This window comes from Crinia signifera, chromosome 1 (genome assembly GCF_055691185.1).
Source record: "Crinia signifera chromosome 1, ASM5569118v1, whole genome shotgun sequence".
In the NCBI taxonomy this organism is placed as follows: Eukaryota; Metazoa; Chordata; class Amphibia; order Anura; family Myobatrachidae; genus Crinia; species Crinia signifera.
This window is the reverse complement of record NC_139217.1, coordinates 260,498,165-260,519,133: the sequence shown is the minus strand read 5'-3', so window position 1 is coordinate 260,519,133 and position 20,969 is coordinate 260,498,165. Positions and strand designations below refer to the sequence as shown.

The window sequence follows — 20,969 nt, the reverse complement described above, 5'->3', positions numbered from 1 at the left end:
TGATTCTGACACTGCGCCTACGTAGTATGCATGCGCAAGGCCGTCCTGCGATAAAATCCTGACACTTTTTTTGCAAGCCGTTTGCAAGGTAACAGACATGAAGTAGGCACCTGGGGGTGGAAAGCGGCCATTCACACAGCTAGCACATTAATTTGCAAGATGGAATGTCACTCTAGTTAAGCCGCCACCCACTATACACTGGCCACTGCAAATTTGTGGCCATACGAGCAGGTCTGATGTACCACCTTGGTCAGTTTCCCCTAGTCCTGCTCTGCCTTTCTTGACATTAGACAGTCAGAGCAGAGCCCCGAGTGCAGCATCTGTAATCAGCCGGTCTAAGAATGAGGCATGCATCCTTTCAAAGAAAAAAAAAATAGGTATCAGAAAAAAAAAAAAATGACTTGCTCCCAGGGTTCTCAGATCAGTGGGCTGCGTCTGTTACCCGATCAGCTGAGTGGAGGTGAAAGTCTTCTCCGACAGCTCAGCTGATCAGGTTACCAGAAGAATCTCATTAATCTGTGGTAACTTTTTCTTATATTTGCTATGATAACCATTTTGTTTTCTGTATGCATGCAGCTTCTGTCCAATCAGACAACAGGCTGCATGCTCCATCTGTACTGCCTTACTGGGCATGAGCAGAACATGCACCGGCAAGCGAAGGATTTCACCATTGCAAAAGACCAATGGGACATATCATGACAGATTTCTTGTATGCTCTGTCCTGACACCTTTATGATAAATCTATTTAATACCATATTTATCAATATCAAAATTGTATTTAAAATGCAAATGTTGATAAATATGGCCCAAAGTGATGTACCATGAAAACTATTTGTTTAGCATATTAAAAGGAGTCAAAATGCACTGAATGATTTGTTTGACAGGTTAAGAGAGGAGAGTAGAGAGGAGAGTACTCCTATTGATCACATGACAGCAAAGACGCCATGAGTTTGCTTTCTAGCACTTCACTGTCTATGTACAGTGTCCATGGTCTAGCCCTTGTGTGCCAGTTTCATCCCAGCGCTCCAGATACCTCCCACAGTACAAAAAACATATTGTACAGTTAATTGGCTTCTGAGGAAGCTGGCATGTGGTCATAACTACAGACTAAGCTCCAATGAGCAGAGACTGAAGTGAATGATTAATTATAATCTGTAAATCATTGCCCAATACATCATTCTTCTAGAAAGAAGAAATCTAGTTCTGAATATGTAAATGCAGGAGCTCAAAATGCTATTTAACCTCTTTATGACTGGAGGCATTACATTGTAAATAACCTCGTTTACTCATTATGTGCAACATGAAATTTTTTTTTTTTTTAAAAAAGGCATTTCCAAATATACAGTAGGTAGGAAGAAATAAATGGTCATGAGGTAGATATGTTCCTTTTCACCATACTTTGTTGAACGACCCCTATACATTACTAATTTTACCAATTTTACACCAAATCTGCAGGGTCGCACCCGGGACTTTGCTCCAACCCCCTTCCTACTAGATTGTAAGCTCCTCCGAGTAGGGCCCTCTTCCCTCCTGTTGTCAAAGCCCTCTTCTCTTCACATTTCACTCACAGCTCTCCTATACTCCAACACTCAGTGACCATCTTCATACTCATCTCCATCATTGGCCTCAAGCCTCTAGTTGTATGTTGATTGGGTCCTCACTACTTACATTTAAGCTGTAATGTGTATTGAACTGTGGTGCTCTTTATTTGTACTGTATTTTTGTTATTTATTTAATGTTATGCCAAGTTTTGTCTCCCTGTATTGTTCCTTTGTACGGCGCTGCGAAACACTTGTGGCGCCTTATAAATAAAATTATAATAATAATAACCCGGATTCGACCTGGCAGTTGTCCCTTTTTATACTGGCGTCCCCACGGCGAGGTGACGCCGGCGAAGGTGGGCTCTGAGCCAGCACTTGGAGATTACATAATCTCCAAGCGCCAGGAAATCCACCAGATGGGACCACCTTTGATGGCACCCGACATGCTGGAGGAAAGCCCAGCACCCAGGAAAGCTGCTGGGCTGCCCTCAGCTTCGTTCTGTATGTGGACTCTGCTGCTATCCAGGTTATCAGCTGCTTACTGGCATGCATGTGCAGCTTCTACCTCCCCACCTCCCTAAGCATTATCATGCAATAACAATGCCTGTGTCTCTTCCACAGTGAACAACCTGGTCGGTTGTATCTAAATAAACACACACCCCCCCCCCCCCCCCCCATTCACTGCTTATCAAGTTAGACACCCTTTTTGTTTTGCTCTACTGTACAAAAGATTCCTTTTTTGTTTTTAAAAAAGCCGCATGTTAGGGCAGCAGGAGGATCCTGCGTACCAGCATCATCATCCAGCAGTCCCTTTCTATGACACTCAGAGGCTCAGTGTGCACTGTAGGAGTGGGGCCAAGCTGACAGACAGCAGCAGCGCTAGACTCTTCAGGATGTAGATGATGTCCTGCCATCAGGGGCATAGTGCATTAGTGGGAGTTGGGCCTCTAAGGCTCAAGGTATCCTGCTCTCACCGCCTTACTTTCGGGGAGCCACCGTCGCAGGACACCTTGACCTGCCGTATCCCCGGTAAACAAGGCACTCGGGCAGCAGCGCCACACAAGGATCCAAGTGGCTAGCGGTTCAGCACACAGGAAGGCCGCATCACGTATCTCCCTCTGACCGCAGCTAGAGAGTCTTCTTATAAGGCAATGGAAAGTCAGGTCCGTCGGGCAGGATGTCCAGTGGCTGAGGTAGGAATCACAGGTCAAAGGATAGGTGAAACAGGATGGAAAAATAGGATAACCGTAGGGAGCACAAAGATATTGCGACCTACTCCATGTTTAGCCAGGCCACGCCCCCCCATGATCATATATACTTGACTATTTTTATGGTTTGAAATTCCATTGGTTGTAATGATTTTTTCATACGTCGTTTGTCATTTGCATGCAAAAACCCAATAAATATAAGTAAAAATAAATAAATAATAATTTATGTGTATAAGACATGTATGTAAAATAAATACAGTAGATGTTTAGATTGTGTCCTATTCCCAAGATAATTCATTATGGTATACAAGTATTTAAAAATACTTCTGGTCCCAAGCATTTGAATATGGGAGACTTCGGGGGGTATTCAATGTCAGGGGTACGACTGTCAAGCAAGCTCGAAAGCCGTGCCCCTGTCCCGTTCTCGCTTTGCTCGACTTGAGCTCGGCGGTCGGGATTCAATGTCCCGGCTGCCGAGCGGCGATAAAGGGGTGTGGCCGCGAGCTGAGGACGGAAATAGACGAGGTCCGGCCGGGAGCTTGCCTATTTCCGGCTTTTCTCGACAGAACGAGCCCGACAGCTTGTGCAATGCAGTCGGGAAAGACAGCATTGAATAGGGCCCTGCAGCCATCTCCTCCGTCAGGAGAGATGGCTGCGGGAGAACGACTAACATTGAATACCCCCCCTTAACCTGTAGTATACCAAAATGTATTAAAATATTATTTTAAAGCAACAGTGAAAAAAAAAGGGGGGAAAATGCTGGTTTTAAGTTTTTAAATAGTTATGATTACAGTTTTACGATGACCGATTCCTCACAAATAAAACTAATACTGAACAAGTATATAAGAAAGCCTGCCACAAGATGTAAAAGGGTGCAGATTTACTGTACAAAGCAGTGAAAATAAAGTTCTCTGTTAAAGTCAAACTGAAAAAAAGCTCCTACGTCAGTCTTCAAACTCATAATCTGTTTAACAAGGCCTATTTGTGGTTTATATGACAATAAAGGAGTGTAATAAAAGGGTTATCCAAATAAACCAGCTACTTATGACAGCACAAATGGCAATTATGATCATGAACTGCATTGTCAGAAAATCACAGCCTCTCGAGCCAATCCAAGGTGGGGCATAATAAAATGACACGTGATCGCAGCCAAAATCCAATACAGGTATACAGTAGGATCTTACACGTTTTTATTGAATGCTCACATCATTTCAACAAAATAAAAGGCTCTGACTGAACATTGATTGCTATTTACAGGTTTACTATATAAAAACAGAGCATTATGGAGTTGCAATGAATTCATATCTACAATGGGACCACCCACTCAAATTTTATTACATTCTGACAACAGTGCCTGTTAAAGAAAAAGAAAGGGGACAGGTTCCTGTTTATATTCCTAAAAAAGGCTTTTCTGATATATATATTATTCTATTATCTTATTTGTGGTAATAAATCAGCTAGAGTTGCCAACAAAATGTTTTAAGAAGTGCACACAGGGCCACTGAGCATCTGTGCTTCGTTCTGATTCATAGCCCTCTTCTCTATCTCTATACGTCCTCTCTGGGTGAGCTTATTTGCTCACTCGACTTCCACTATAACATCTATGCTGATAATACTGAAATCTACCGCTCCTTTCCTGATCGCTCTCCCTCCATCCTCACTCATATCTCCAACTGTCTCTCTGCTGTCTACTCTTGGATGACCCAGTGCTTTTTTAGACTTAAAATATCAAATACTTAATTAATGTGTATTAATGTGTGAAACTACATCTTTTCTGTCAATAAAAACTATTTAGAAAAATAAAATAAAAAAATTAATAATAATAATAAAAAAGACTAAGCTGACCTCTTCCCACCCTCCTGCATAAAACCTGACCATCTCTCATCCTAACCTACTGTTTATGCCCACTTCTTTCCCTTCTGTGTCACCCCTGTCTGTCTAACGCTCTCCTTTTAAAATGTAAGCTCTCACGAGCAGGGCCCTCTCTCCTCATGTGCCTTTCTTAGAATATATAAACCACTGCCACCCTGATGATTGCTTCAGTGTCCTGTCCCCTGATGCAACTATCCATATTAACCATGTACTTGTCCTAAACTGTCTTGTACTGTAATTCGTTATGTGTTTTTGCTCATAACTATGCTTTGTAAAACGCTGCTTAATATGTATGCGCTATATAAGAAACGGTTGTTAATAAATAAATAAACTACAGGCATCGCATTTATGCTATATAAAGCCGTTTTCGGACACCTCTAGCTGCACATTTATGCTGGTTAGCATCTTTATTTCAAACCAGCAGCCAATTTAATGTATTTATAACACCTTGTGACACATTTATTTTAATCTTAGCAACCCATTTTAGCACTACAAAATGCCAAGTGAGACATTCTATATTATTCTTGCAGAATTTCAATAGCAGTAAGGTAAAGAAAGTAGCACTAAACAATGATCTATAATAAAAAGACATCATGTTTAATATTAACCCCTTCCTGACACAGCCAGTTTTTGCCTTCCTGACAGAGCCCTTTTTTTCAAATCTGACATGTATCACTTAAGTGGGGATAACTTTTTTTTGCTTTTACTTATCCCAGTGATTTTGAGACTGTTTTCTCGTGACACATTGTACTTCAAGTTAGTGGTAAATTTGGGTCGATACAGTCTGTGTTTTTTTGTGAAAAATACCAAAATGTCGAAAAAAAATGGAAAATTTAGCAATTTGCAAAATGTAAAATTTTCTGCTTGTGAGACAAATAATCATACCACTCAAAATAGTTAATAACTAACATAGACCATATGTCTACTTTATGTTTCCATCATTATTTCAACTTCCTTTTAATTTTTTTGGACACTAGGAGGCTTACAATATGAATAGCAAATTCTCAAATTTTCAAGAAAATTTCAAACACTGATTTTTTTAGGGACCAGTTCAGTTCTGATGTGACTTTGAGGGACTTGTATGTGAGACACCCCCATAAATGATGCCATTTCAAAAACTGCACCCCTCCCAGTATTCAAAACAGCATTTTGGAAGTTTGTTAACCCTTTAGGTGTTTCACAGGAATTAAAACAAAGTGTAGGTGAAATTTCAAAATTTATTTCTTTTTGCAGATTTGCAATTTTAATACATTTTTCTAAGGAACACAGTAGATTTTACTAGAGAAATGTGACTAAAAATTGATTCCCCCAATTCTTTTGTTTTCATAAATATCCTATATGTGGCCCTAGTGTGCACGTTGACCAAACCACAGGCTTCATAATAGAAGGAGCACCTACTTGATTTTGGAGCCTCCTTTTTATGAGATTATTTTTTAGGCACCATGTAGGTTTCTAGGCACCATAAGATGCTAAAATTTAGGAACCCCCCCACAAGTGACCCCATTTTGCAAACTACACCCCTCAGGGAATTCATCTAGGGGTATAGTGTACATTTCAAACCCCCAGGGGTTTCACCAATTGTGGTACAACTGGGCAGTGAAAATGAAAAATTAAATTTTTTACACAAAAATGCAGTTCTGGCTCAAAATTTTTCATTTTCACAAGGAATGAAGGAGACAAAGCACCCCAAAATCTGTGCCCCAATTTCTCCTGAGTACGGCAATGCCTCACATGTGACCAAAAAATACCAGTTGGGTGCATGGCAGGACTCAGAAAGGAAGGAGTGATTTTTGGATTTTGCAGCTCAGATTCTGGTGGAATGTTGGTGGGTGCTATGTCGCATTAGCAAGACCCCCCAAGCACCAATACAGTGGAACCCCCCCAGAAGTGACCCCATTTTGCAAACTACACCCCTCAGGGAATTCATCTAGGGGTATAGTGTACATTTCAAACCCCCAGGGGTTTCACCAATTGTGGTACAACTGGGCAGTGAAAATGAAAAATTACATTTTTTACACAAAAATGCAGTTCGGGCTCAAAATTTTTCATTTTCACAAGGAATGAAGGAGACAAAGCACCCCAAAATCTGTGCCCCAATTTCTCCCGAGTACGGCAATGCCTCACATGTGACCAAAAAATACCAGTTGGGTGCATGGCAGGACTCAGAAAGGAAGGAGTGATTTTTGGATTTTGCAGCTCAGATTCTGGTGGAATGTTGGTGGGTGCTATGTCGCATTAGCAAGACCCCCCAAGCACCAATACAGTGGAACCCCCCCCAGAAGTGACCCCATTTTGCAAACTACACCCCTCAGGGAATTCATCTAGGGGTATAGTGTACATTTCAAACCCCCAGGGGTTTCACCAATTTTGATACAACTGGGCTGTGCAAATGAAAAATTACATTTTTTACACAAAAATGCAGTTCTGGCTCAAAATTTTTCATTTTCACAAGGAATGAAGGAGACAAAGCACCCCAAAATCTGTGCCCCAATTTCTCCCCAGTACGGCAATGCCTCACATGTGACCAAAAAATACCATTTGGGTGCATGGCAGGACTCAGAAAGGAAGGAGTGATTTTTGGATTTTGCAGCTCAGATTCTGGTGGAATGTTGGTGGGTGCTATGTCGCATTAGCAAGACCCCCCAAGCACCAATACAGTGGAACCCCCCCACAAGTGACCTCATTTTGCAAACTACACCCCTCAGGGAATTCATCTAGGGGTATAGTGTACATTTCAAACCCCCAGGGGTTTCACCAATTTTGATACAACTGGGCTGTGCAAATGAAAAATTACATTTTTTACACAAAAATGCAGTTCTGGCTCAAATTTTTTAATTTTCACAAGGAATGAAGGAGACAAAGCACCCCAAAATCTGTGCCCCAATTTCTCCCCAGTACGGCAATGCCTCACATGTGACCAAAAAATACCATTTGGGTGCATGGCAGGACTCAGAAGGGAAGGAGTGATTTTTGGATTTTGCAGCTCAGATTCTGGTGGAATGTTGGTGGGTGCTATGTCGCATTAGCAAGACCCCCCAAGCACCAATACAGTGGAACCCCCCCACAAGTGACCCCATTTTGCAAACTACACCCCTCAGGGAATTCATCTAGGGGTATAGTGTACATTTCAAACCCCCAGGGGTTTCACCAATTTTGATACAACTGGGCAGTGAAAATGAAAAATTACATTTTTTTACACAAAAATGCAGTTCTGGCTCAAAATTTTTCATTTTCAGAAGGTATGAAGGAGAAAAAGCACCCCAAAATCTGTGCCCCAATTTCTCCCGAGTACGGCAATGCCTCATGTGTGACCAAAAAGTGGCAGGACTCAGAAGGGAAGGAGTGATATTTGGATTTTGCAGCACAAATTCTGGTGGAATGTTGGTGGGTGCTATGTCACATTAGCAAGACCCCCAAAGCACCAATACAGTGGAACCCCCCCACAAGTGACCCCATTTTGCAAACTACACCCCTCAGGGAATTCATCTAGGGGTATAGTGTACATTTCAAACCCCCAGGGGTTTCACCAATTTTGATACAACTGGGCTGTGCAAATGAAAAATTACATTTTTTACACAAAAATGCAGTTCTGGCTCAAAATTTTTCATTTTCACAAGGAATGAAGGAGACAAAGCACCCCAAAATCTGTGCCCCAATTTCTCCCCAGTACGGCAATGCCTCACATGTGACCAAAAAATACCAGTTGGGTGCATGGCAGGACTCAGAAGGGAAGGAGTGATTTTTGGATTTTGCGGCTCAGATTCTGGTGGAATGAATGGTGGGTGCTATGTGGCATTAGCAAGACCCCCGAAGCACGGTGAAATGATGAACCTAATAATCCATAGATGTGTGGTATATTTTAAAACACTCCTTTATACATAGGCCGGGTTTGTCGGGGCAAGTGTCACACTGGAAAATAGTTTGCTTTCTTATTCCCTTTTTATAGCAAACTTTGCACCTTTTTTGTGTCCTGCCCTTTTTTCCAGTGGAGGGGATTTCATCAGGAAAATGCTGCCCTGGTACAATACGGGGGCCAGTACTAGAAGTACTGGGGCCCTCTGCCTGCTGGTTCCCAAATATTAGGCCCTTTATGACTTCCTCTTGAAAGTGCATAAATGTCCCCCTCTGGCCGGTAGAACGGAATAGCACGTAAGCGTTATACAGTGCCATCTGGATGATATACACGGCCAGCTTCTTGTACCAGATTTTTGTTTTCCGCAGGGCACTGTACGGCTTCAGTACCTGATCTGAAAGATCCACTCCGCCCATGTACCTATTGTAATCCAGGATACAATTAGGTTTTGAGGTGTGGGTACTGGTACCTCGTACAGGGACGGAGGTGGTACTGTCTCCGTGAATTGTTGTCAGTATAAGGACATCCCTCTTGTCCTTATATTTGACCAACAACATATTTTCGGTGCATATTCCCCTGCTTTCACCCCTTCTCATTACTTGGGCAATGTGCGTTTTTGGGAGGCCTCTTTGGTTCTTGCGCACAGTACCGCAAGCTGCTGTACCTCTTGAACCAAGGGCCTTAAACAGGGGGATGCTAGTGTAAAAGTTATCCACATAGAGGTGATAACCTTTATCCAGGAAGGAGTGCACTAAATCCCAGACAATTTTTCCACTAACACCTACGAGGGAGGGGGGGGCATTCTGGCGGTTCAATTCTTGAATCCTTCCCTTCATATACCCTAAACATGTGGGTGTACCCTGAGGTGCTTTCACACAGCTTATACATTTTTATGCCATACCTTGCCCTCTTACTGGGAAGGTACTGGCGGAATTTAACCCTTCCTTTAAAATGTATAAGGGACTCGTCAATACAAATACATTTTTCAGGGATGTACATCTCTGCAAATTTGGCACTGAAATGATCAATGACCGGCCTGACTTTGAATAGCCGGTCAAAGGTGGGATCATCTCTGGGTGGGCACTGTGCATTATCGTTGTAATGCAAAAATTTAAGGATCATCTCAAAACGAGCCCGAGTCATAGCCATACGGTAAAATGGGGTGCTGTACAGAACATCTGTACTCCAATATTGCCTAATTTCTGGCTTTTTTACTATGCCCATATGAAACACCAGACCCCAAAACGTCATCATCTCTACTGCATCTACAGGGGTCCACCTAGCAAATGATGACGTGGGGTTTTGAGCAATAAACTGCTGGGCATATAAATTAGTTTGGTCCACCATTAAATTTATAAAATCAGAGAAAAATAATTTGAAAAAGTCAATTTCTCTGAGACCTGTGGAATCAAATTGGATTCCTGGCATGGCCAAAAACTCAGGAACCTGGGGCTCAAAATTGTCTGGTGGTGGGGTCCATACGAGATCAATTATTGGGGGGGGGGGTCTCAGCTGCTCTACGGGGGCGTCTTTGAGGGGGTCCCTCATCACTAGAGGAGGAAGAGGAGCTTAAGATGAATCCTTCAAATTCCCCGCTTGCCTCACTGGCTGTGTCAGAGTCAGAGGCAAGCATGGCATATGCCTCCTCCGCTGAATACATTCTTCTGGATGACTGGGATGACATTTGGGATGACATTTGGGATGCCATTTTTATTTTTGTGTTTCTGGTAGTGAAATGTTTCAACACGTGTATAGTGTAGGGGGGGTACAAACTTTATTTCAACCAGGGGGGTATGTAGTGTGTAGTGTGTATGTAGTGCAGAAAAAAAAAATTGATGGGGTTAAAAAAAAAAAAAAAAAATTGAAGGGGTTAAAAAAAAAAAAAAAAGGTCCTGCGCCAAAAATTGAGCACAGATGTTGGTCAGTAACGTCCGTCACTGAACAGCGCTCAAAGGCAACAGGAATTTGATCAAAAAAAAAAAAAAAAAAAATAGATCAACCCTGTGCCGAAAAAGCTGATCAGTGATGTACGTCACTGATCAGCGCACAGTGGCCACAGGACACCCACAAAATCACAGTGTGTGTAAAAAAAAAATAAAAAAAAAGACCCCACAGCACCCTCAAAAAAAAAAAAAAAGGTGATCACTGATGCGACACTGATTACCAGTGAGGGGCAGCAGGTGCACAACCTTTGGTGCAACTGACAGTGCAACTGGCAGCAACTGACAGGTATATATATAAAAAAAAAAAACCTCTGCACCCCCAAAAAGTTGCTGATCACCTCAGATATAGTGATCAGCACAAAAGGCGGGGGCAGCAGACACAAAATATAGCACTCTCTATCACTCTCTGTCACTATCTCTCTCTATCTCTCTATCTCTCACTATCTATCACTCTATGACACTGCAGCAGCAGCACTGACAGGTATATATATATTAAAAAAAAAACCTGCGCCCCCAAAAAGTTGCTGATCAGTTAATTTATACTGATCAGCACAAAAGGGGGGGCAGCAGTCAGTTATATAAAAAATATATAGCACAATCTGTCACTATCTCTCTATCTCTCTCTATCTCTATATCTATAACTCTATCACACTGCAGCAGCACAAAATATAGCACTCTCTGTCACTATCTCTCTCTATCTCTCTCTATCTCTAACGCTATCACACTGCAGCAGCACAACACAGGAAGTCACAAGTAGTAACAGGATCCAGGAAGCATCCAGCACGCTACAAGCAGTGATCAGGTAAGTATTTGCAAGGATCAGGTCAGTATACTACGGCAGATAGGCACGGTGACCGCACTGCACGCAATTCCAGACCGGAATGGCGTCTGCAGTGCAGTCACCGTTAGTTTAAATCCCCCTCCATGGCTGTGATTGGTTCGTCGGTCCGACGAACCAAATCACGGCCTTTGGGGGCGGGCGGGGTGAGGTGGGGTGACACCAGTGTCACCCTTACACCCCGTGGTGATTGGTGCTGTACTTTACAGCACCAATCACCTCCGATCCCTGTGTCACCGGCGAACGTTATTCGCCGGTGACACAGAAAACGCTGTAATTGGCTGTTCACACTGAACAGCCAATCACAGGGATCGCCGACGGGGGGGCGGCATCGCAGCCCCCCTGGGCATGCAGGGACATGTCTGCTGTCAGGGACAGCAGACATGTTTAAACTGTCACCGCGTCTATAGACGCGGTGACAGTTTAAAGCCATGACGTACATTTACGCCATGTGTCGGGAAGTACTTCCCGACCATGACGTAAATGTACGTCAAATGTCGGGAAGGGGTTAAACAAACACAATGAAAACATTATAAAGAGCACAAGGCACCTTTGGCAATTCACTAAATGAATTAAAGGACTGAAACAATACGTTCTCATGTGTACCGCCAAAATAGTCCACATAAACATGTCTCCAAAGGAAAAGTCTCTCAAAATTAGATGGTATGGATATATTTACCAAAACTGAGGTCTATTTGGGGAATGAATCCAGTTCGGACTGCATAGTAGCAGTATACTCCATATTGGTGGTGTGGAAAGAGATTGTATTCCTCTACAGTGACAATGGCTGTGGATTGTGGACCTTGATGGTGGCTGGTCCGGACCCAATGTGGATGCAAAAAGGCAGGGGAGTGTCCAGATACTCTGTACCACCGCGTTTCGCTGTAACCAGGTACACCTTTATTAAAAAAGGTGTATTACAGTGAAAAGTGTTAGTCCACGGGTAACCGAGAACTCAGTGATGGGCGTCAGCTGGAAGAGCCGACAGCCGCTGTCAAAACAGAGAGTACAACATCATTTCAGAGTAGCAGGGAAAGCTGGACGCTAGGAAAAGGATGGCTATTTGAAATGTGGCCCACTCCTTGTTCCACTGTCTGTGTATAGTAGCAGGAAGGGTGACAGTACTTGCGGGAGGGCTGTGTATAGTAGTGGGCAGGTGGGCCGTACGAGCAGGAGGGCTGTGTAGTAGATGGTACAGATGGAGCCATTCTTATCGGGCACGCAATCACATCAAACATTTCTAGTGCTGAGTGGGGGTGTCTAGAAAAGACAAGTGGTTTGAGACCATGCTCGAATTACACACTATCATAATTAAACCCCTGACAATTAAACCCAGCATACCCGGAACTTCCGGGCAATACTATATTCGCAGTGGTGGAACTACAAATTTTGCATCCACATGCCCTCCATGGCATTTTAATGCCATTTACACACAGAATGCCCCCAGTAGTGCCATTTACACACAAAATGTCCCCCATAGTGCTACATGCATATTGTCTGCCCTGTAGCACCACAAGCATAATGCCCCCCGCCCCCGGACTGCCACATGCAAAATGACACCCCCCCCCCCCAGTAGCGCCCCTTGCATGGTGCCCCCCCCCCCCCGTAGCGCCCCTTGCATAGTGCCCATCTGTAGCATCACTTGCATAGTGCCCCCTGTAGCGCCACATACATAATGCCTCCCCCCCCCCTGTGCCTTATACACAGCGGCAGATTTATATTTTTTGTTATAACCATTGCATATATGAGGCTGTAGGCTGACAGCCTGTCAGTGCTGCAGCCTATACTGCAGCCGGGGGCACAGGAAGCAGAGAGGGGACAGAACTAGGAATGGCCATTGATGGCAATTCTGCAACTGGCCATCGATAGTGCTAAACAATGCAATGGATGACCATCAATATTTTTACATATCGATGGTCATCCATTGTGTTTGATTGATTGGCCTGTGGGCCAATCAAAACATGGGGGCGGGGCTACGCAGGTGCCCCGCAAAACAACGCTTGCTGTTCCATCGATGGAGGGAAACCATCTGGTTCTCCCCCATCGATGGCAAAAGTATTTGACATGCGCCTTGAACCATCAATGATTTTGAATCATCAATGGTCGATGGCCGTCCCTAGAAAGAACTGGCAGGACCCCATTGAGGGAGAGTGGGAGACCTAGCTGCTGGGACCCGGGAAGACTGAGGCGGAGCTGCTGGCGGTAACAGTGACCCGCCCCCCGTGCAGTCGGAGTGGCTGGGACCAGGACATTACACCTGGCTGCAGTGAATATTAATGAGCGGGTCTCCACTCATTAGTTTTGCGGCTGTTAGTGCCGCTATCCCCAACAGCACCTGAGTGGGGACCCACTCATTAATATTCATTGCAAGACGGGTCCCATTGTGTAACCGCAAAGTGTGACTATCGAGGCGGTCTTAACGCCAGGAGGTGGTGTTCTGCCCAGAATTTATGCTGAATAGACGGAACACCAACCTAGCGGAAGAAAGCCGCATGTCGATCTGACTGAGAGAGGACAAACTGACGGAACTTGATCCGCCTACGCCTGATACTGAATATGCCCCAGTGTGGTAAAGCAGATGAAAAGATTCCTGACCAGTAACTTATATGATTTGTAATAGTGGGTGTTTCTCATAGGGAATGAAATCTAAGCAAGGATGATGTTGTGCCCTCACAAAAAAAACAATGTATTTTAAAATAAAAAAAGGGTCTGTGTGAGCACCTTATCCTGTGTAGAACGCTCTGCTAACAAAATTCGCAGATTCATTAATAGAGCCCTTCAACTATTCCTTAAAACACAAAATCAGCTCTTTAAATCCTGCAGTAATTATGAAGAACCAAGGATCGCTGCAATAAGAATGGAGCAAAGAAGAACCTATACCATTCTGAGAACTCACAGAGATCCTTTAAATGCTCTCTGCTGCTTTTTTTTTGGGGGGGGGGGGGGAGGGGGGGAATTCAATCCTTGCGGATATGTCAGACAGTAAAGGTTGTGGTATACCTGCGCACCAAGTGTTACTGTTGTGGACTAGCTGCAAAACACTAGAAGGTCTGACTGTGCCTTCCTGTTAAATGGTACATAGAAAAAGGATTTTTTTGTGTTGAGCTTGGTCCCTATGCGTATTTAAATGGATCACAAAGTTATAGTTGGGTAATTTTACTTGGTGATAACGTATATATACAGTGCAAAGTAAGACATCATGATGCCAAACAGATATACATTATGAAAAGAATGCAAAAAATAATAAAAAACAAAGAATAAAACAATCCAGAGTGATACAGTAGCGAGTGCTAGTGTATGTTCATAAACAGTTGTTTTATTCTTTGTTTTTTATTATTTTTTGCATTCTTTTCATAGTGGATATGTCAGACAGTCGAAAATATCAGCCATCAGTATTCAATATTTGCAGATTCAACTTTATTAAATGGACTAAAACTCCCCTTGGATTTTTGAATCCGCCGTAATTTTTGACCATCTAGAATTTGACGGCAGATAAGAACCACTTGGACCATCTAGTCTGCCCCTTTTTTTAAACATGTTACCTCAAACCATATTTGATCCTTATTTTTTTGTAAGGATATCAATATGCTTATCCCAAGCATGTTTAAATTGTACTACTGTATTTGCGTCTACCACCACTGATGGGAGGCTATTCCAATTATCTACTACTCTTTCTGTGAAAAAATTCTTCCTCACATTTCCCCTGAATCTTCCTCCTCTAGTTTCATCTGCAGCGGTTTTTGGCAATCCACGGCCGTCCTGACTATTGGAACGGTTCAGACAGTCATATGAAAATCAGACAGTCGAATCGACATCGGAAACAGCCAACGTTCAGACAGCCGGAATAAAGATTGAATACCCCCTTAGTTTTGGACTTCACATTTCTAGCCTTTTTCTGTGTATTTAATGATATATACGTTATTAATTGTTGTAGAACACACATGTTGTAGACCTCTGATCTCAATCTAGTGAAGCTTCAGAGACGCTAATCCTGGAGGGGCCCTGAAGCTACTTTATTTTTTTTACAAATATCTTGAAAAATTCACTCATTTAAAAAAATAATTCATGTGCATGTTATTAAAATAAAGTGATTTTAGTGTTAGAGTCATCCCTGGTTTCGCTTTAGACCAAAAACCAGATTGCCACCTCTTTTTTTTTTTTTAAATACAGTATGGTTATAGCTCGTCACCAATAACACCATGACAACCAGGCTTCTATTACAGCATAAAAAGCGATTATAACTTGGAAGCGCATCACTTAGTGCAGGGCTGGGCAATTGCGGCCCTCCAGTTGTTGATGAACTACACATCCCAGGATGCTTTGCATTAGTTTTGCTATGTGGCCATGCTGAAACTGATGCAAGGCATGCTGGGATGTGTAGTTCCTCAACATCTGGAGGGCCGCAATTGCCCAGCCCTGGCTTAGTGGGTATGGATCATAGGATAGACAGCAATTAGGTCGATAAGCATTAGGTCAACACCACTAGGTCGACACAAGCATTAGGTCGCCATGGGGAAGGCAGACATTGGGTTTTTCCCTTTTTGTCCAAAATGTCAACACAGTCAACATGGACAGTGAAATGTAGCACCACGTCCCCAAGCATGGCACTATTTTATTCTTCTCCCACCATGCCCTAGTGGATGGTAGGGCATGAAATATGTCTCACGTCAGCTCAAAAAAAAAAATAAAGTTAAAAAAAAAATATGTCGACCTAATACTTGTGTTGACCTAATGATCCTGTCGACCTAACCCATGTCAACAGTCATGCATGTCGGCATAATGATTGTCGACCTAGTGACCGTATCCCCGATTAGTACAGCAGATGCCAGTAGTTCAGGTCTGGGATTGGCGCTCTGTAAAAACGCTGAAATATGTATCCGTTTAAATCTACAATTCCCGACAGCCTGCAGAACTTCTATGTGACGTTCCCAGGAATTGCAGACCAATAAAAGGTGGAAGGAGCCCAAGACAAGAAGGATAAGCTTAATACGGTCATTTTTTGGCACTGAGCTACTTGTGCAGTCAGGTGCCACTTGAAAGGGGGTCGGGGGGATAAAGAGCACTGTACAGTGATTACTGAAGTGCTTGAAAAGGTAGACAGTTGGACCTTGTTGTATGTTGCGGACTGCAAAGGGGTCCCAATAACAGTTCAAGTTTCAGGGCCACAAAAATGAAAGTCCACCATTAACAGTCCTAAATTTGTAGATACCCTTTTCCAATCAATTCATGCCATTTTAATCCTGCTTGTCAATATCTAGCTATTTGAATTACATTAAAAACATACAGCATGACAGTCAAGTAGCACTAAAATCATGAGATCGCAATAAAATGTTTGGAAATTCTTGCTCATATCAACTAAAAAAAAAAAGATCTAGTCTATTCTGGGCTATTACCGGCATCATCATTACTTTGACACAGATGGTATTCATGTTTGTTTGCAAGAGGCTTAACAGCTGCACCTGAAATGAGTTGAGTTAACGCCAGCCACTGACAGCACGATAGTATGAGAAAAAAAATACCCCATGAAGAACAAAATTAGTCAGAACAGTTACTTATCAGTCATATAGATTAGATCTTATAAATGATACCATTTAAAATGTTTTGATTTACATCTAATAGATTTATTTTTTGGGAACTATTGAGCTCTTGCTTAGAAATGTAAATAGCCATTATTTCTAGTGATGAGGAGCCGCTCAGGAGGTCACAAACTACCTGGACAGCAACCAAATGAGAACCCAGATATGGAGGTTATCTGTCAAGCTTACACTATGGCTTACATTCTATTGAGTGTTTATTTGGAGTAGGGCCAACACCTTTTAACAACTGAATAGAAGTTTGGAGTCCGAGTTCAGATGTCCCTAGACCTACAACATAAATGCATCTCCTCCTTACAACAGCCAAGTGTCACGACCACCATCTCAGCCCCCTGTGCTGTCCCGGTCCTACAGACCTCTGATATGCTGCCCTCTGTCTTGGTGCTCACCTCCGCTGCTGATACCCATGCTGGCTGTCTGCGTTCCGACACTGTCACCACCAGGTGACAGCTGTGGTGTGCAGTCTCCTGCTGTGCAGGCTCTGGGTGGCGTGAGGCTTGAGCAGCCATGATGGTGTCCGTGTCAGGTTAGGACTCTGGCTGGGAAGCGCCGGCTGCAGCGCCTCCGCATATATTCTCCGCCGGCTGATTTCTGTCGCCGCATCTTGGCGGTGGCCATCTTCTTGGTTGCTACAGCCTATGCTACACGGCTCCAAAGTGTGAGGTCACACGCGCAGCCAATCACCGCTCAGCTCTACCCTTAAAGTCTGACTAGCCGGGCCAGACCGGCAGTCAGTACAATGAGGTCTACCCGCTAACATCATTGGTCACTCCTGGCTATCCCTGTAGTATCCACTACAGCTCTCCTTCGCATGCTGGTGAAAGTCTTCACTGATCTCCCTGCTGATCGTCCACTGCTCCACCATATCATCACGGAACCCTCTGCCGCCTATTAGGATAGGACAAGGTTAACCCCCAAAGGGTGTCATCTTCTTCCTTCATTCCTGCTGGTTATTATCCGTGGTCGCACCCCTGGTCCTGCAGCTACGATCTCACTCAGCACAGATTCAACTGAACTTCATCTTCTTCTCTTTCATCCAATCCTTCAACCATCCAATTCTTCATCCAATCATCCAATCTTTCTTCAATCATCCAACTTCCCAATCATCTTCAAGCTCTCCAATAAGTACTGTTTATTATTGCCTTCTTTCAGTTTATCAATATCTACAGTTATTCTTTATACCATCATTCATATGTTGTACCGCAGTATCTTTATTAAAAATCCAATTGCTTCACTCCAATCTGTCTTTCATGCAACAACCCTACATTAAAGCATCCAGCCTCCGTTACACTCCAGCTGGTGCTTCACGAAACGTGACACCAAGCACCAGAGACGTTCCTGAAGCCACCTAAAAACGATGGAATCACAATCCGAGTAATATCAAACCTGGAGACCATCTTTGGAAGAAAAGACCGGACAGTCCGGGTGAAAAATCAGAAACTGAGACCTAGGTGTAAGAAAAATAAATAAATAAAAAAATAAAAACCTGAAACCAGACAGACCCAAGAAATAGCAAAAAAAAAAAAAGCCATCTGAGACTCCAACACCAAGGGGTTCGAACATTGAAGACCGAGATTTACTGAAGAACAAATCCCAGAGCACAATTGGGAGGTGCAAACGCATGAAGAGCCCAGTGGAGAAAAAAAAAATCCACTACCTGGACCACAAGATATCTGGAAAAAGGGATTTTTGTAAGAACTTACCGTTCGAATCCCTTTCTCTGATATGGTCCTGGTGACACAGCTCAACATTGGGATGTAGGAGGGTCCGTAGGAGCCAGGCACCTATCCTAAAGCTTTTGGAGGGTAGGCTCCTCCCTTCTGCATCCCAGACTCCCCAGTTCATGTTAGGTGCCCACTGGAGTGGGTGCTATTCTAAAGGGCTGCTGGAGCAGCCGAAGGATTAGAGTTAGTTAGGAGTTTTTTTTATTTTATTAACTTTTACACTAGCTAGGTAGGCACAGTGTGAGCCAGGCACCTATCCTAAAGCTTTTGGAGGGTAGGCTCCTCCCTTCTGCATCCCAGACTCCTCAGTTCAATCTTTCAAAGCCACTGGAATACATTAACTCAGTACAAACGCCTGCACATATTATATGCACAATTTAAAAAATAACTTTTCAACCATATATAACATGAAACATCATGAACACTGGCATACTTACTGAGCGTAAGGGAGGGATTGCTGTGTCACCAGGACCATATCAGAGAAGGATTCGAACGGTAAGTTCTTACAAAAATCCCTTTTTCTCTTTCAATGGTCCTGGTGACACAGCTCAACATTGGGACGTTCCAGAGCCGGTCCTTTGGGTGGGTACGCTCAGGTCTGCAGCTCTCATCACTGCTCGCCCGAATGATGCGTCCTCCGACGCGAACTCATGGAACCTATAGAATTTGGCAAAAGTGTGAACAGATGACCAAGTGGCGGCCCTGCAAACCTGCTCAGCTGTGGCCCCATGTCGAACCGCCCAAGAGGTGGCGACCGACCTGGTGGTATGCGCATTAATCCTGGCCGACACAGGCCTACCAACCTTAGTATTTGCAAAGGCAATGACAGAACGCAACCACCTAGCAATGGTCTGCTTAGAGGCAGGCCAACCAATCTTGTGCACATCATACAAGACTAGCAAAGTCTTCCTGACACCCTTCACCCTGTCCACATAAATGCGCAAGGCGCGCACAACATCCAAATTCCTCAATTTGTCCCTTTTTCTTGAACCCTCTGGGGGTTGAAACACAGGCAGAACTATCTCCTGATTCAGATGAAAAGCAGAGACTACTTTTGGCAAAAATTGGGGTACTGTTCGAAGAACAGCCCTGTCATCATGAAAAATAAGAAAAGGAGACTTGCATGACAATGCTCCAAACTCTGATACTCTCTTTGCTGACGCAACAGCCAACAAAAATACAAGCTTCCATGTAAGGAACTTATGGTCAGCCGACCTCAGCGGCTCAAAGGGCGCCTTTTGAAGACACTCCAGTACCAGCGATAAATCCCATGGAGCCACTGGTTGCTTGTAGGGAGGTTTCAATCGTGAAACCCCTTGCAGGGAAAGTTTGCACCTCCGGTAGCAAAGCTAACCTTTTCTGGAAATAAATCGACAAGGCCGATATCTGTACCTTGAGTGATTGAAGGCTTAACCCGGACGAAAAACCATCCTGCAAAAACCTTCTGCCTTTCACACCACCTAATATAGGTCTTCCAGACCCTATAAGTTTGCTGAAGACACTGACTTCCTAGCTTTTACCATGGTGTTAACCACAGCCTCCAAGAAACCCTTGTTCTTCAAGATGGCGGTTTCAATAGCCAAGCCGTCAAATTTAGCCGAGCTGAATCCATGTGTAAGAACGGCTCTTGGTTTAACAGATCTGACCTCAGAGGTAGACGCCACGAGTCCACAGACAATCTCTGAAGCCTCGAGTACCAGGACCTCCTTGGCCAATCCGGGGCTACTAGAATCACCGGAATTCCTTGGGACTGGATTCTTTTCAATACTCTCGCCAGCATTGGAAACGGCGGCAAGGCATAAAGCAGATTCCCCTCCCAGGGAATAGTCATTGCATCCACTGCTTCGGCCAGTGGATCTCTTGTCCTGGCATATAACCTGGGCACCTGATGATTTAACCTCGATGCCATCAGGTTCACCTCCGGAGTTCCCCACTTCAGTGTAATCTGATGAAACACCTGTGGGTTCAGGCTCCATTCCCCTTCTAGCAGCTCCTCCCTGCTCAGGAAATCGGCCTCGATATTCTCCACCCCCGGGATGAATATCGCTGACAACGCTGGAACATTCTGTTCCGCCCACAAGAAGATCTGGGAAACCTCCCACATGGCCAGCTTGCTGCGTGTGCCTCCCTGATGATTCAGGTACGCCACCGCCGTGGTGTTGTCCGTCTGAATCCTTAAAGGAAGACCCTGCAATCTTTCTCCTGCCAGAGATATCACTTTCCACACAGCCCGCAGTTCCAGGACATTGATCGGCAAGGCAGACTCCTCCGAGGTCCATAAGCCCTGGAGGCGCAGGTCCAAAACCACTGCCCCCAAGCCCCTGAGACTGGCGTCGGTAGTGACTACCAGCCAGTCCCAGGACTGCAGAGACCGACCCCACTGAAGGGAATCCACC

At 44.0% G+C, this 20,969-nt stretch overlaps 1 protein-coding gene across 7 annotated transcripts in view; it reads right to left on the bottom strand.

The window, feature by feature from the left end:
- FCHO1 (FCH and mu domain containing endocytic adaptor 1) overlaps window positions 1-20,969 on the bottom strand; it is a 130,344-nt gene that overhangs the window by 76,116 nt on the left and 33,259 nt on the right. The gene's annotated exons all lie outside the window — the stretch shown is intronic.